The following is a 13,363-nucleotide window of genomic DNA, read 5'->3' on the forward strand; positions in this document are numbered from 1 at the left end:
TTAACCTGAGACACAGTGTGCAGCGTTTCTCTGCTGATTGACACATGAAAGATTTTTTTTTTTTTTTGCATGGAAGGTTTTTGGGAAAAACAGATCTTCTGAAAACCAGCGTGTAACGTTGATACTCCACCTGCGCTTTTACCCTCTGTTCCCTCTCGCGAAAAGTGATTTTCAGTTGCTAAGCAATCAAACTAATTGTATCTGCTGGCATCATCCGCGAGCCTTAACGAAACTTTCAAAAAAACATGAGACGGTGGAAGTTTACAACGCCGAAGCCTCTGCCTTCTCACACAGAGAAGCTTTAAGTAGTAGGAAAGAAAAGGAGCATTTTGTTTCCCCATCATTCCCCGTGACACACCTTTAGGGCTCTTTAAATTTGTGATGTCTGAATGAATAATTCACGAGGAAGCACAGCAGCCCGGGAGTAAACCGGCAGGCTTCCTTCCCCGCACGCCGTATCTGCTGTGCTGTCTCTCCAATATTGGAACAGGCCCGCCTCAGACGAGGAGGAGGAGGACGAGGAGGACGAGGAGGAAGAAACAGGAGAGGGTGACGGGACGAACGGGTCTGTGTGTGCGGATGTGAGTTAAAGGGAAAAAGACAGACTGGAGATGCCAGAGAGACGGAAACAGACCTCCTGAAACAGTAGGATGGAGGGAACTATAATTATCCAAGTAATTATGCATGAAATCACAGACTTGGAGTGAGAGAGGAAGAGAGATGGAGAGAGAGAGAGAGAGAGGAGAGGGTCGGGGGGGGGGGGTGAGAGCACTGGAGCAGAAGAGCCCTGCCGTGGGTCTCATCCATATAATTACACTATAAGAACTAAATGAGACAGCGGGAGAACACACATCCATCATGTAGGACCGTCCACCTGTTTGTTCCCCACCGCACACGGGGTCCACCCCCCCCCAGACCCCCCCCCCTGCTGCACGGGCTTTTTGTCTTCATCTTCTGTGGGCCACGCGATGCACTATTGAATACCACTGTGACTTATTCCCCATGTCATCGTGTTCAATGATTAAAGAGCACAAACCCTCCCAGAGCTCACGACCCATATAATGAGCACATTGTATCTGGGGGGGGCGGTGGAGGGGGATGGGGGGGGGGTGGAGGCGGTGGAGGTGTTGAGGGAGAGAGCTGCCCTCACATTTCACAAGAATAATGACGACTTCATGACCACATTCGGCTGAAAGAAAGTCAGCTGATGTCCACGTGAAGAACAGACCTCCAGTGAGGGGCTTTTTTTTTTTTAAACGAGGGTCCTGAAGTTTTGGGTTAAGAGCAAAATCACTCAATCAACATGGTCCCAAATCAACCATTTAGCCTTTTTTAGGATTGCAATTACAACTGGAAAAATTCAAGTAGGGCACAATCAATTTAAGCCGTCGACATGGATATACAGTATATATATGTGGCTTTGTTTCAGCTTCATTCAACTTCGCCCCGAATCCGAAAACCTAAAACCTAAAACTACTTCACTACCCAAACCAGAAGGAAGCAATCCATTTTATTTTATTTTATTTAGTCTCAGCATATACGAGAAAAAGGGATATTTTCCAGACCATTTCTATTAGACTCTCTCCTCTTAATTAAGCTTCACATTTTTCAAGTCTCAATCAAGTCTCAAACATTACTACCGTAATATATTAATTAGCATATTGAAATGGCGAACAGATTTTACTAAAGAAGAAGTGTGAATGTGGGAGATAAAATGGTCCAAACCATCTCGCCTTAAAGGAACCGACCGAACTCGACACAAAGCGTGAAAAGTAGGAGAGAATGACGGCAAATAACAGCCGTTAAGACATTTGACTTTTCCTTTGAAATACTACATATCTCATCCATGTATTGATTGCTTTCCCTGTGATGTCGGCTGAAATTTGGAAATTTTGTTTACAAATTGATTTAAAATGATTCCTCGGCGCGTTTTACCTTTTTAGAAGGTGAGAATTCACCGTTTCATGGAATAAACATAGCCGACAGAAGGCTCCCGTTGGCTCACACGCCTGTGTAGGTGTTTGATATGTCGGCACACACAGATGAGCCACATATTGTGGATGTAAATCCATCTGCAGAGTGCGAAAGGAAACTGTCAGCAAAGAAAATGTGCAAAACACACAGCAAATGCAAGAGAAGTGGTGACGGCAGCAAAGGCTTGGAGGTGGTTTCTGGATTGTTTGGTCATTTCTCATATTCTCACGAGGTCTCAGGTGACCACTGTGGGGCAGGATGGGATCTGTAGTCTGTGGTCAATCATGCCCTGGCATCATCGATCCGCACCGTCCTGCAGGAGACACAAGGACTGCGGGGCCATTTGGAACGGCCCCGACGCCGCCTCGGGGACAAACGTCACGCTCCATCAGGATGCCTCCACACACACCACCCACACACACACACACACACACAGACACACACACACACGGTGAGACTTTCCTTTGACCCAACCTGTCAGGATGTGTCATCACAGATTGGGCCAGAGTACATAAACAGTTCCTCAATGATCGTATATCATGAAGTCAGATGGCGTGAGAAACACTGTTCACACCAGGGACACCAGCTTTAACACCTGAGCAATGTTGCAGTTAAACGAGGCCCTGGTTGGGAAGGGAGCAGAAAGTTAACGGCTAAATGGTTTAAAAAGGACAATTTGAAAATTAGGAACACGACTAGTGGTGTTGACCAAAGGGAACTCGATCATATGGCTAGGAGTGCATCAGACAAACATGGTTGGGATCTGCAGGTCCGGTCTCAACTGTGAAAAAGGTGGAAAGGCCTCATCCCGGGTTTGAGGGCCAGAAGACGGCGAGCAGGACATTTCCAGTCTCTTCTTGCCTGGAAAAAAAATGGAACGACTCGTCGGAAAACTGCATCGTTTGAGAGCACAAACTCGCAAAACAGCAGCGTCGCCTCAACCAGAAACATCACTGAACTTTAATCAGAGGGTCCCCCCCCCACACACACACCCCCACACTCCAAGACGCCGCGCGGTCCAGGAAACCGCGGCTGATGTGAGAGGCAGGAATAGAGCCTGGTGGTCGTCCTTATTAGCCGCCTGATACCTTCGTCTGATCATAACGTCCTCACCTCTCTGCCGACTCGTCATCGTTAACTCGCCAGAATCCTGCGACTGTCGAAGGTTCACCCCCCCCTCCACCCCACCCCACTCTCTCCAGAGAAGAAGAAACCGGCACCAACTCCTCTTCCCTGCATTTTGGGCTTTTTTTTCCCTCTGTAACGGAAAACTCTTGCTGTTGAATTAGTTTTGCTTACTCGTCCTCAGCCGTCTTCAAAGGACTCAGATAACTGAATGTACCTTTTATTCATTTCATGCCACTGTAATTGTTTTTTTTTCCCCCCACTGAGCAAATCCCGAGCAGGTCTTTTTGGGAATAGGCTGTGCTTTCATCTGCATTATGTTCCGTAATAGTATTATTATTTTAGGGTGTTGTTTTTGTTAAAAAAAAGAAAAAAGAATGCCGCACTATTTTAAAATATATTTTTCTGCTGTAACCGTGGTTTTTGTTTCCTGCTTCTTTGATTTTGGGGGCGACGTAGCGCTTCAGGTGAGAGGGACTCTGCTATCACAGGGTGGAGAAAAAAAAAACGCCTTCAGGCCTTTTCATTAAAACAATTACGCTAATTTCCCTTTACTCGCTAAAAGAAGAAAAATGGAAATGTTGTATTTTAAGGAATCCACGGTTGGAAAAATTGCAAGCAGAGAAAAAAAAACTATACCAAAAAGCAAAGGGTGAGAAAGAAGACGATTTTCATGATTCAAGCAGAATAGTGAGGGCAGCTCAACAGTGAAGAGATGCACACAAAGCTCCTTTATCATTAAGGATGGGAAGGATTTTATCTGCACGTTGCGAGTGATGTTATTAGTTTCCCTGCACTTGTATGACCACAGCTCTACAATTAGATCTTTTAGATAAAAATCAAAGCCTGTCGCATCAGAGCTCTGGTGAGAGATCAATTATTACAGATGGATCTAAAATAGGACGGATTAAATTTCACAGTTATGGCACTTTTCACCCCCCCCACCCCCCTTTTTGGCACACAAAGTATTGTTAGTTGCAATCCTGCGTGAATGTTCTCCTCACATCTTCATTCATTCAAAGAGGATCTGCTCTGATATGTAACTCAAGACCTTTTTAATAAAGACAGTCCAATGGCTCCTATGAGGAGACGGATCCAGCGCACTGCAGCAATGCATTCGAGTCAAGCTGGGACTTAAACCTGCAGCACATCATCACAGCTCCTTAAACCGTTATGTTTTGGGGATATCGTGTACTATACTTCCCTGTGACATCTGAAGAGGATGCATCCCGGTTGGTTAATGGGATACATACGTTCGACTAGATGGGAAAGGCTAAATGTGACTCATGTGACTTTAAATGAGCACAGAAAAATACGTCTTCTGGTTCTTATGCTAATTCTTTGCACCTTTGGCTTTTTCACATACATATTGGCGCCTTCACAGATCTAAATGGAACAAATGGTGCATGTTTTGATCCGTTTCAACGACCTAGGAATAAATCAGCACGGTGTCTATAAGTGCAGAACTGTCGTGGTTACCTAATTGGTCCACTCTCTTCGGGCAAAATATGACTATACCTGACATCCAAACATCATTTGGAACCACCTACATGCACGCCAGCGTGCTGATGCACAGCAGCATTTACCAGGGACGGATTGTGAGACCATGCGCAAAATACATAGGCTTCATCATTTCTTATTATTTTATTATTATGTATTGCTTACTGTTTGTTGGTTGTAATTTTGCTGCTTATTTCCATATTCAAAGTGTGTCCGTTTGTATCTCTTTACAGGCCTTATATTGTCTCTGTGTGGTTGTTTTTATGTTTCTTAGTGTTGCCAACAACACGCTGTCTTTTTGAGTCTTTCACTTTGTCGATGTCTCTTTAAGTGACATTTTGTAGGACACTGACCCTTAAACCCTCGTCCCCTAGGAAATCCTTTCCTATATGTTCTTTAAATGAAATATATTTAATTAGTGAGATGAACATATTTCTAACAATATAATGTTAGTTTATTAACATAGCTAGAATAACATAAACACATTTTTGATTGACTCAGTATTCAAATTGCAATAAAAACGCTTTTTTATTATGGCAAATCTGTCGTGTCTCCCTTGATTTGCACTGACGTGACCTACTGCAGCATTAAAATCAAATCTTGGGGCTTGGCCTGTATGTTCGTGGAGTCCAACACCGAAAGCAGCTGCCAGTCAGTTCCGTCTTCCTCCGGTTCACATGGTCGGGCTGCGTCCCGGGGGAGGAGCCGGAAGTTTGACTGACAGGCCGTGCTACTGAAACACTTGGAAGGACGAGCTCAAGGTAAATAGTGGAGGAGGAGAGCATTAGGCACCTGGCCATATTCATGGTCGGTTCCTGCAGAGGGTGCACGAGCAGAGGATGCAGCATGGACACACTACACGTGTGTGTGTGTGTGTGTGTGTGTGTGTGTGTGTGTGTGTGTGTGTGTGAAAGGCTCAAGCCTTGAAGCGCAAATCAATGCACAATGAGACCACAGATGAATGTAATAGCGTGCTGTATTACATAAGAAGTAGACGTACTTCATCACACATACAGTTCACACAGTCTATTCTCCGTGCAGGTTGACTGCGACGGATGCATTGTCCATTCCGCAGAGGAGACAAAGGATCATGTGAAGGTAGCATGAGGCGGGGGGGGAGAGCAAAGGGACGAATGCAGCAGTTTTCAAATAGTTGCCATGGTTTTGAAATGTTTCCATGGAAATGCTAGCTGCCAATAAAATGAATCGGAGGAGGATCTTTGCAGCAGGTTGGCAGCCAGGTGAGAGCGATGCGGAAAGAGGGAACGACGGGAGCAGCAGCCGAGTTGGGAGGCACTTTGGTAGCATGCTAATGCACTTTGTCACCTGCATGGACAGACGAAAACGAGGAGTTGTGAGGGAAAGGATGAAGGGTAAACACGCAGTGGAAAGCAAACGGCACTGAGACTATCTGTTCAGTCTAAATTAGTTGTCATAGTAACCCTTGGATTCACAACACAGAGACCAGGGGGATACACCGGAGCCTGGCTGGCAACTGATTAACATGTGTGCTATCACAGTCAGGTGTAGGTGTGTGTGTGTGAGAGAGAGAGAGACAGAGACGATGTGCGTGAGAAAGTGTGTGTGTGTGTGTGTGTGTGGGTGGGTGTGTATAAGCGCACACAAACTCACTCAAAACACTTTCCGCTAACTCTCTTTCATGGAACCGGAGCCAGCGAAGGGAGCTGAATGCATTAGCGGGTGGCCGACTCTGACGCACATTTTGTTCATGTGTGCACACGAGTGTTTAAAATTACAATGTTTCACACTTTAGCTGCTCCTTTAATGTGGGCTCAGTGGCCAGTGAGCCCCCCAAAGCGCCCCTGCATCTTCCTTCCTTTCTTTTTTTCTTCCTTCCTTCCTTCCTTTCCTTCCCTTCGATGTCTCATTCCATCTCTTCCTTCTCTCTCTCTCTCTCTCTCTCTGAAGGACAGAGGTATTCCCACATTTCTCGGTAACCATGGCAACGCCACTGCAGCAAGAAAGACAGAGAGGCCGCAAGAGGAAGGGGTTGGTGGGGGGCTGGGGGGGGTGGCGTGGCGAGCGGGGCTGGGGATGTGTGAACAATGCTAATGCTATTCCACTGATCATTGATTGTGCGCCCTCCACCCAACCAAAACTCCTGACACAACATCCCCCCTCCCCCCCCCACCACCACCACCTCCCTTCCACTTTTATATCTCTTTTTTTAATTTTGCATCATTTTCTTTTCATCCTTCATTTATCTGGCGCTACGGCCGGCGTCCTTCTCCTTGTGGTCTTAAAACTCAATTCCCACATGGTGCAGTCATTGTTGTCATTATTATTATTGGGTCATTTTGGAGGCAACATTGGTATCCACGGCAACCCGGAGAAGTGCCGCTGGTTCCTTGGTGAATACCAATATAGGCAGGCATCCATCAATATCTCAGTGACTCATTATCAGTCTAATGGCGAGGCCGCTCCTCTCACGCCGGACTATAAATAATGTTGTCTCATTAGGCACCACTGCTGCCGTCACAGGTCCGACCTTAAACAGGTCCAGTGAGTGCGGGCGTAGAGGTGGCGTGCCTCTGCATCGTGAACAACCTTTGCGTGTGCACAAGAAAAGTGCCTTTGTGACTGCGTTGAACTACGGGGGAGCCACGGACGCTGCTGAAGCCGGGGGGGGGGGAGGGGGGCGGGGACGTGGCGTGCAGCGGTGGCGGAGGCAGCCGAGGTGGCAGCCTGGCAGGCAGCTGCATCAGAGCTTGACCGAGGGGGTTGACTCAATAAACCAGGTAGTGGAGTAAATAAGGCTCTCGCAGGTCCCTCGCATAGGTGTGCACAACTGCAGGCTCTGCCCCCGCGTCTGCTGTCTGTTGTTCACACTGGCGGGACAATGCGCACACGCAAACACACACAGGCAACCCCGCAGGGCCGCAGTGGCTGCTGCCCGTCAGTACTCCTCTGTAGCTAATCGATGGATTTAAGACGTTCAGTGAGGGAGAGAGAGAGAGAGAGAGAGAGAGAGAGAGAGAGAGAGAGAAAAATTCCCCTCGACCATTGCCTCCCTTGCCCTCAAGTCATTACCGCAACAACTTTAATCGTTTAGAGCTGCAGCGCAGGGATGGGAGGGAATGGTGGCACAAGTGACCATGTGCACGTGCAGAGCTTTTCCCAGAACATGGATCTTAAATCACATCTCTGCGTGTAGCATCAAGCCATCCAATTATTAGCAGGAGTGTAAGTAAGAGTAAAAGCAGGAATGTGTCTCTATTCTAAACCAGGGGGCTTCTGTTTTGCATACCAATCATTTCTGTGGGATGCGGGAACTCGAAAGGACTCAGTGTTGCGTCCCTGTCGGCTGGATGGTAATGCATTCATAATCGTATCGTGCTTGTTTGTTATATTTATCCTCCAAGTTGTTCTGCTGTAGTCGGGAATGCTGAATATCAGAGATAGCTCTGGGTTGCTCTCATCTCCTCCGTCAGAGTCCTGTTCGGATGTCAGGATTTGAGGAGCTCAATGGAAACGGATGCGTGGACCCGTCGCGGGGTCCAGACTGGAGCCTGTGATGGCGTCAAATCACAAGTCAACGTCCTGTGAACACTTTTGCAGCACCACAGAGACGACTCTGGCACCTTCGTTAAAGACCTGTTTCTATTGAAGGCACATATGTTGGCTGGTGAACTGGTGTTATGTTGATGCCTCCGCTGGTGTCTGACAGAACATATGCTTGCTCTTAGGAGAAAAAAAAGACATCTCTTCATGGATAACTGTGCATGAAACAGTGTCCCTGGGTAAATCCTTGTTATAAATTACATCTCGTGTTGTTTACTGGATTTTTGACCCTCTCCTGGGATGACATATTCTCTGCACTGCCATACTGCAAATCTGCAGGTGTTATATTTATGGTACTCGCATGTGAGCCACATGTGGCCCAAAGTGTGTCGCTTTTTCATGTTACGGCGAGCTTAACAGTGCAGTTAAAATGTGCAACAGTCATGTGGAAAATAATATCTCCAGTGTGCTGCCAATAAGGAATAAAGATAAATGCCTTGTTCTGAGCTTGACCACCATGCATGGCCTTGCAAAGCTTTCCTGAATCTTAAGATTGCAGTCCAGGAAAACTTACACAGAGGATCCATTTCTGGCAGACAAGAGTCAGATAAATCAGAAAATTATGGAAAGTGGTATATGACAACAACCATCAGCAATTTGAACCGAACGCCAATTCAATGCATTTCAAGTATTAAGCATTGCAGATGAAACAAAGGAGGATTTACCTTTTGTGCATCCCATATTCATTAAAAGAGGAATTGAATGAAATGTGTAAAACAGCTCTCAGTTGACAAATCCAATAAACTTAAGGATGAATCACAGAGTTGCCCGTTCATGCAACTTATTCTCACCCTAAACTTGTTAAATATTGTATTTTGGACAGATCTAAAAATTAGCGCACAGAGGCAAATTATACCTGTCTTTCAACCTTTTTCAAAATATAAAAGTAGTTAGTAGTGAGCACCAGCGGGGATTTCACGGTTGATTTCTTGTTGAAAACTGCGCGATATTCGGTCTGAACATCTCAGAACTACAGTCTCTTTTTTTAACCAAGGGAACTACATGTTTCACAAACAAACCAATCTGTGTGGAAGAGAGATGATATTGAATGTATTTTTCATATAATTATAGTCGGTGAAATGTGGTCCACACGAAGAATTAATTTGAACATATTCAATGTTCCATATCAAATTTCATAAAGAGGAAATTATAAACGTATAATTTTAGCTTGCACCGTGAGCATTGAAGCTTGTAGCGTTAGCATTGAAGCTTGTAGCGTGAGTATTTTAGCTTGTAGCGTTAGCATTGAAGCTTGTAGCGTTAGTATTTTAGCTTGTAGCATTAGCATTGAAGCTTGTGGCGTGAGTATTTTAGCTTGTAGCGTTAGCATTGAAGCTTGTAGCGTGAGTATTTTAGCTTGTAGCGTTAGCATTGAAGCTTGTAGCGTGAGTATTTTAGCTTGTAGCGAGAGCATTGAAGCTTGTACCGTGAGCATTTTAGCGTGTAATGCACTACAGAAAGTGGGGCCACATTCAGCTTGGATGAGAGTTTCTTGTTTCCGATTCCTTGAGCCTTGTGTGATTCCCGCCTGTGGGATTGTCTGCAACCCCCTGATTGTTTTCACATGTCCATAGTTATCCCCCCCTTTTCATTGTGTGTTTAGTCTGAGTGCTTTCCTTTGTCCTCACAGGTTCAATCATTCTTTGTGTTTTTCCGACCAACCTTCATTTACCTTTACTGAGACCTTGCCTAACGTTTTTGGACCGCTATCTGTGTACCGCACCAAGACCGAAAAGAAGACTTTTGTTCTCTTCTCAGTGTGTCGAGTCTTGAATTTTAGTCCTCTTGGCACCAGCTTTCTATTTGCATGAGTAAATTTAAAACATAAGCCGATGTCGGAAGTGTATTTTAAGGAGAGGCTGTTCACATGTAACGGACGTAAATTGTCATGCCGCCTCTGACACGTCCAAAACTTGAGCTAGAGAGGAACCGAGAGCATTATGGTTTGAAAGCGTAGTCCACTGAAACGTGTTTGTTCATTTAGTATCAACTGATCAATCACCAGTTGGTCCGTTCAACGGGGGTGATTTTGGTCAGCTCACACTGATGATGACACACACTATCCACACAAGGATTCGAGATAATTAAAGGTGAAGCAGTAACAGCAAGTGTTTTGAAGACCTTGATGGGATGTTGATTTTCATCAACAGATAGTCAAGTATCTCTAATTTGATTTTAACCTTTAATCAGGTGTGCATGGAACGGCGTCTCCAAACTACCTTGCACACCTTGCACATATGCGCCACAATGGCATGCGTGGATATGCTGCCTTGCTACAGTATGCAGGACCTGTCGTAGGTTGTACGTGTCATCCTGTTCTCTCTCTCTCTCTCTCTCTCTCTCTCTGAGCCGCATTACATCTCCCCTGCAACCTGCTTTCTAATCAATAACTCATCTTTCGATGTCGATTCCCCTCTGCCTCCACAGGAAAACAAACGTCCTTCCACAGGACAAACACATAGAGGGGAAGAGGGGGGGGGGGGGGGGGGGGGGGGGGATAGGCAAAGAGGTAGGCAGGTGATTGGCAAAGTAGTGTAAACCCAATGAAATACCTAAGTAGCCTGTTGCGGTGAAGAGGAGGGGAAAGGTGGAGAGGAGGTGGGAGGCGAAAGCGAGGAGGAGAGGTGAAGAGACAGTGAGGTGGATGGAGACGGATTGAAAGGGTAGCTGTGGGATGGATGATTAGCCCCTGTCTCCAAGGTTACGCTTTACAACTGTATTACTGCTGAACAGGAGAGTGGCGAGGAGAAGAACGCGTGGGGGCTGCGGACGGGGTGACATGGACGGTTCGTCACACAAAGCTGAATTAAAGAAGACAGAGGCTCCTTTTTTTTTTTCTGGCTCTGACCTTCACGTCCAGGACTAATGCCAGGCTTGACCTCCAGACGAAGCCCGCCTCGCAGAGCAACCACGATGACAACGCGGCATGAGCACCGGAGCAGAAAACCCGAGACAAATGGCAGCGAGGAGGGGGGGGGAGTGACATGCGACAGGCCCCAGAAGGGGAAGGCAGAGGGAGAAATCATTTAGATTTCAGCCAACTGAAAGAATTGGCCTTTTCATGAGAAGGGGGGCATGAAACGGGAACTTGTTTCCCTCCCGTCATTAGGACTCTATTCCTCCCCCCCCCCCCCCCCCCCCCCACCACCAATGCCCCCTCTCTGTCCTTCCATGAGCTTATATTTCTCCCCGACAGCTCCTCCCACCTTCAATCACATCTATTTTGACCTAACCACAGATGAGAGAGAAATAGAAGCGTTTGATTGAGCTGCCCCGGCTCAGCCTCACTGCTTTGTCGCACACAAATTGTCGTGGATTTCATGCAGTCTGTCCACGCAGCCGCTCCAGCCTGCCGCTGCCTGTGAAGAGGAAGTGAGAATTGTCAGGTGGTTTTTGCATAATCTATTCAGCGTGAGCATAAATAGCATGTGTGCAAATGGAAGCGGTGTTGCATCAGCGTTTTGACGATCCAACACATGACTCCTGTGGAAAGAACACATGTATTTCTCGTGTTTTACCGAGCACTGCAGCTCCTGCAGCTGTGCGCGGAACACACAGGAGCTTTTTTTTGGAATATGGTGATGCAAATTATATGACGCTAATGCGATTCAGACCTGTTTGCTTTAAGATGCATTGTGCACGGACAGCATGCAAAACAAGGCAGTGTTTGTTTGCATTCTCTTTTTTTTTTTTGCCTCTGCCTCTCATGCACACACCCACACAAAGGCTGGAGGACTAATACATAATGTGTAACTGGATTACAATAATCTGATTACTGAATTTTCTGAATTTTTGGAGAAAGAGGAAAGTTTAGTGCTAGATTTTCAGCTCAGGGGAATAAAAGAATAAACCCCTTCTGGTTTACGAGTAAAAGCTGTAAGAAGGGACGCTCAAGAGTTCATGCAGTGGATTTTGCAGATTTTGTATTGCTTGCATGTTTTGAAATCAAAATCAGTGATTGATTTGGGTTTGGATCCTTGAGTCTTAGTCTTGTTAGACCAAACTCCTAGAAATTAAGTTCCCATCCAACCAAATGTTACTGGGGATGATCATATATATATATATTTTTTTTCGGCGAGTCAATCAAAGACTTTGAGCGAGACGACTGTAGTTCGTGTCCCACTTGAAACCAAACGTAAACTGTGACTTATTTGGATTCCCGCTTTTTGCTGTCACACAGTGTACATGCCAAAGCACAAAGTGACATCTTCATCTTTTAGAGTTAAGTGCCTTGCTCAAGGGACATCTCAGCCGTCTCCCTCCCAGCTACCGGTCCACACTCCACATTGGCTCCAGCAACCCTTCAGTCAACCATAGACCCGAAACACCTTGTTGGTTAAATAGCGTATTATTTAAAGCCAAACTGTCTTGTTGGGGTTTTGTTTCGGGTCAGTGAAAGGAAAACGGGGGAGACGCTGCAGCTGGGAAGAAATAGCTGTCAGGACTGCGAATGGCCCTCCGGGCGCCTGCGGGAAAGGGAAACGCGTCGTTGTACCGAATGTCAGCGTGTCTTTTGTTGGAGGCTGTCAGCGGCGACGTCCAAAGGAGAGTGAGACGTGTGTGCCTTACATGAAAGTTTCCTCACAGTCCGGAAGATAAACTGGAAGAGACAACCAATTCCGCCGGAGTGACTTTGTCCTTTTTTTTTTCTTCTTCTTTTTATTTAATTTGTCTTCTCTGAAGAAGTGAAGAAGTGGGAGCCTCCAACAACCAGCTCAGCCCGGCAGAGTGACAGCAGAGGGGAAACAGTGCTTGGAGTCGGCATATTTTTACATTTTACAGGGCTAATTTAAGATTTTCTTTGACCAAAAACAAGAGTTTGGAATCATTTATTTCATTGATGTTTTGTGAGTTGTGTTCATGGATTTGTCGAAGGAAGCAAAATGACGTCGCAGTGCCACATTTACTACATTTACCCTCCACAGAAAAGGTATCAAACCATGTGTTTGAAACTAGAAACTGAAGTGAGTCTTCAGTTAAGCCGCATGGGAAGGTACTTCTTGACCTTACACTGTGTAGAACTATTGATGTTGCGTTTTTTTAACGTCCGTTGTCCGCTCTTCAGTTAGTCCACTCTTAACCGAGTCTTACTACACGTGCAGCTCTCGCTCAGTCATTGATTATCTTTCATTCCAGATGACATTATTGAACAGTTTAAATCCAGGCGTTTTTAATGTTGTGT

The sequence above is a fragment of the Pungitius pungitius genome, chromosome 12, assembly GCF_949316345.1.
Source record: "Pungitius pungitius chromosome 12, fPunPun2.1, whole genome shotgun sequence".
Classification (NCBI taxonomy): domain Eukaryota; kingdom Metazoa; phylum Chordata; class Actinopteri; order Perciformes; family Gasterosteidae; genus Pungitius; species Pungitius pungitius.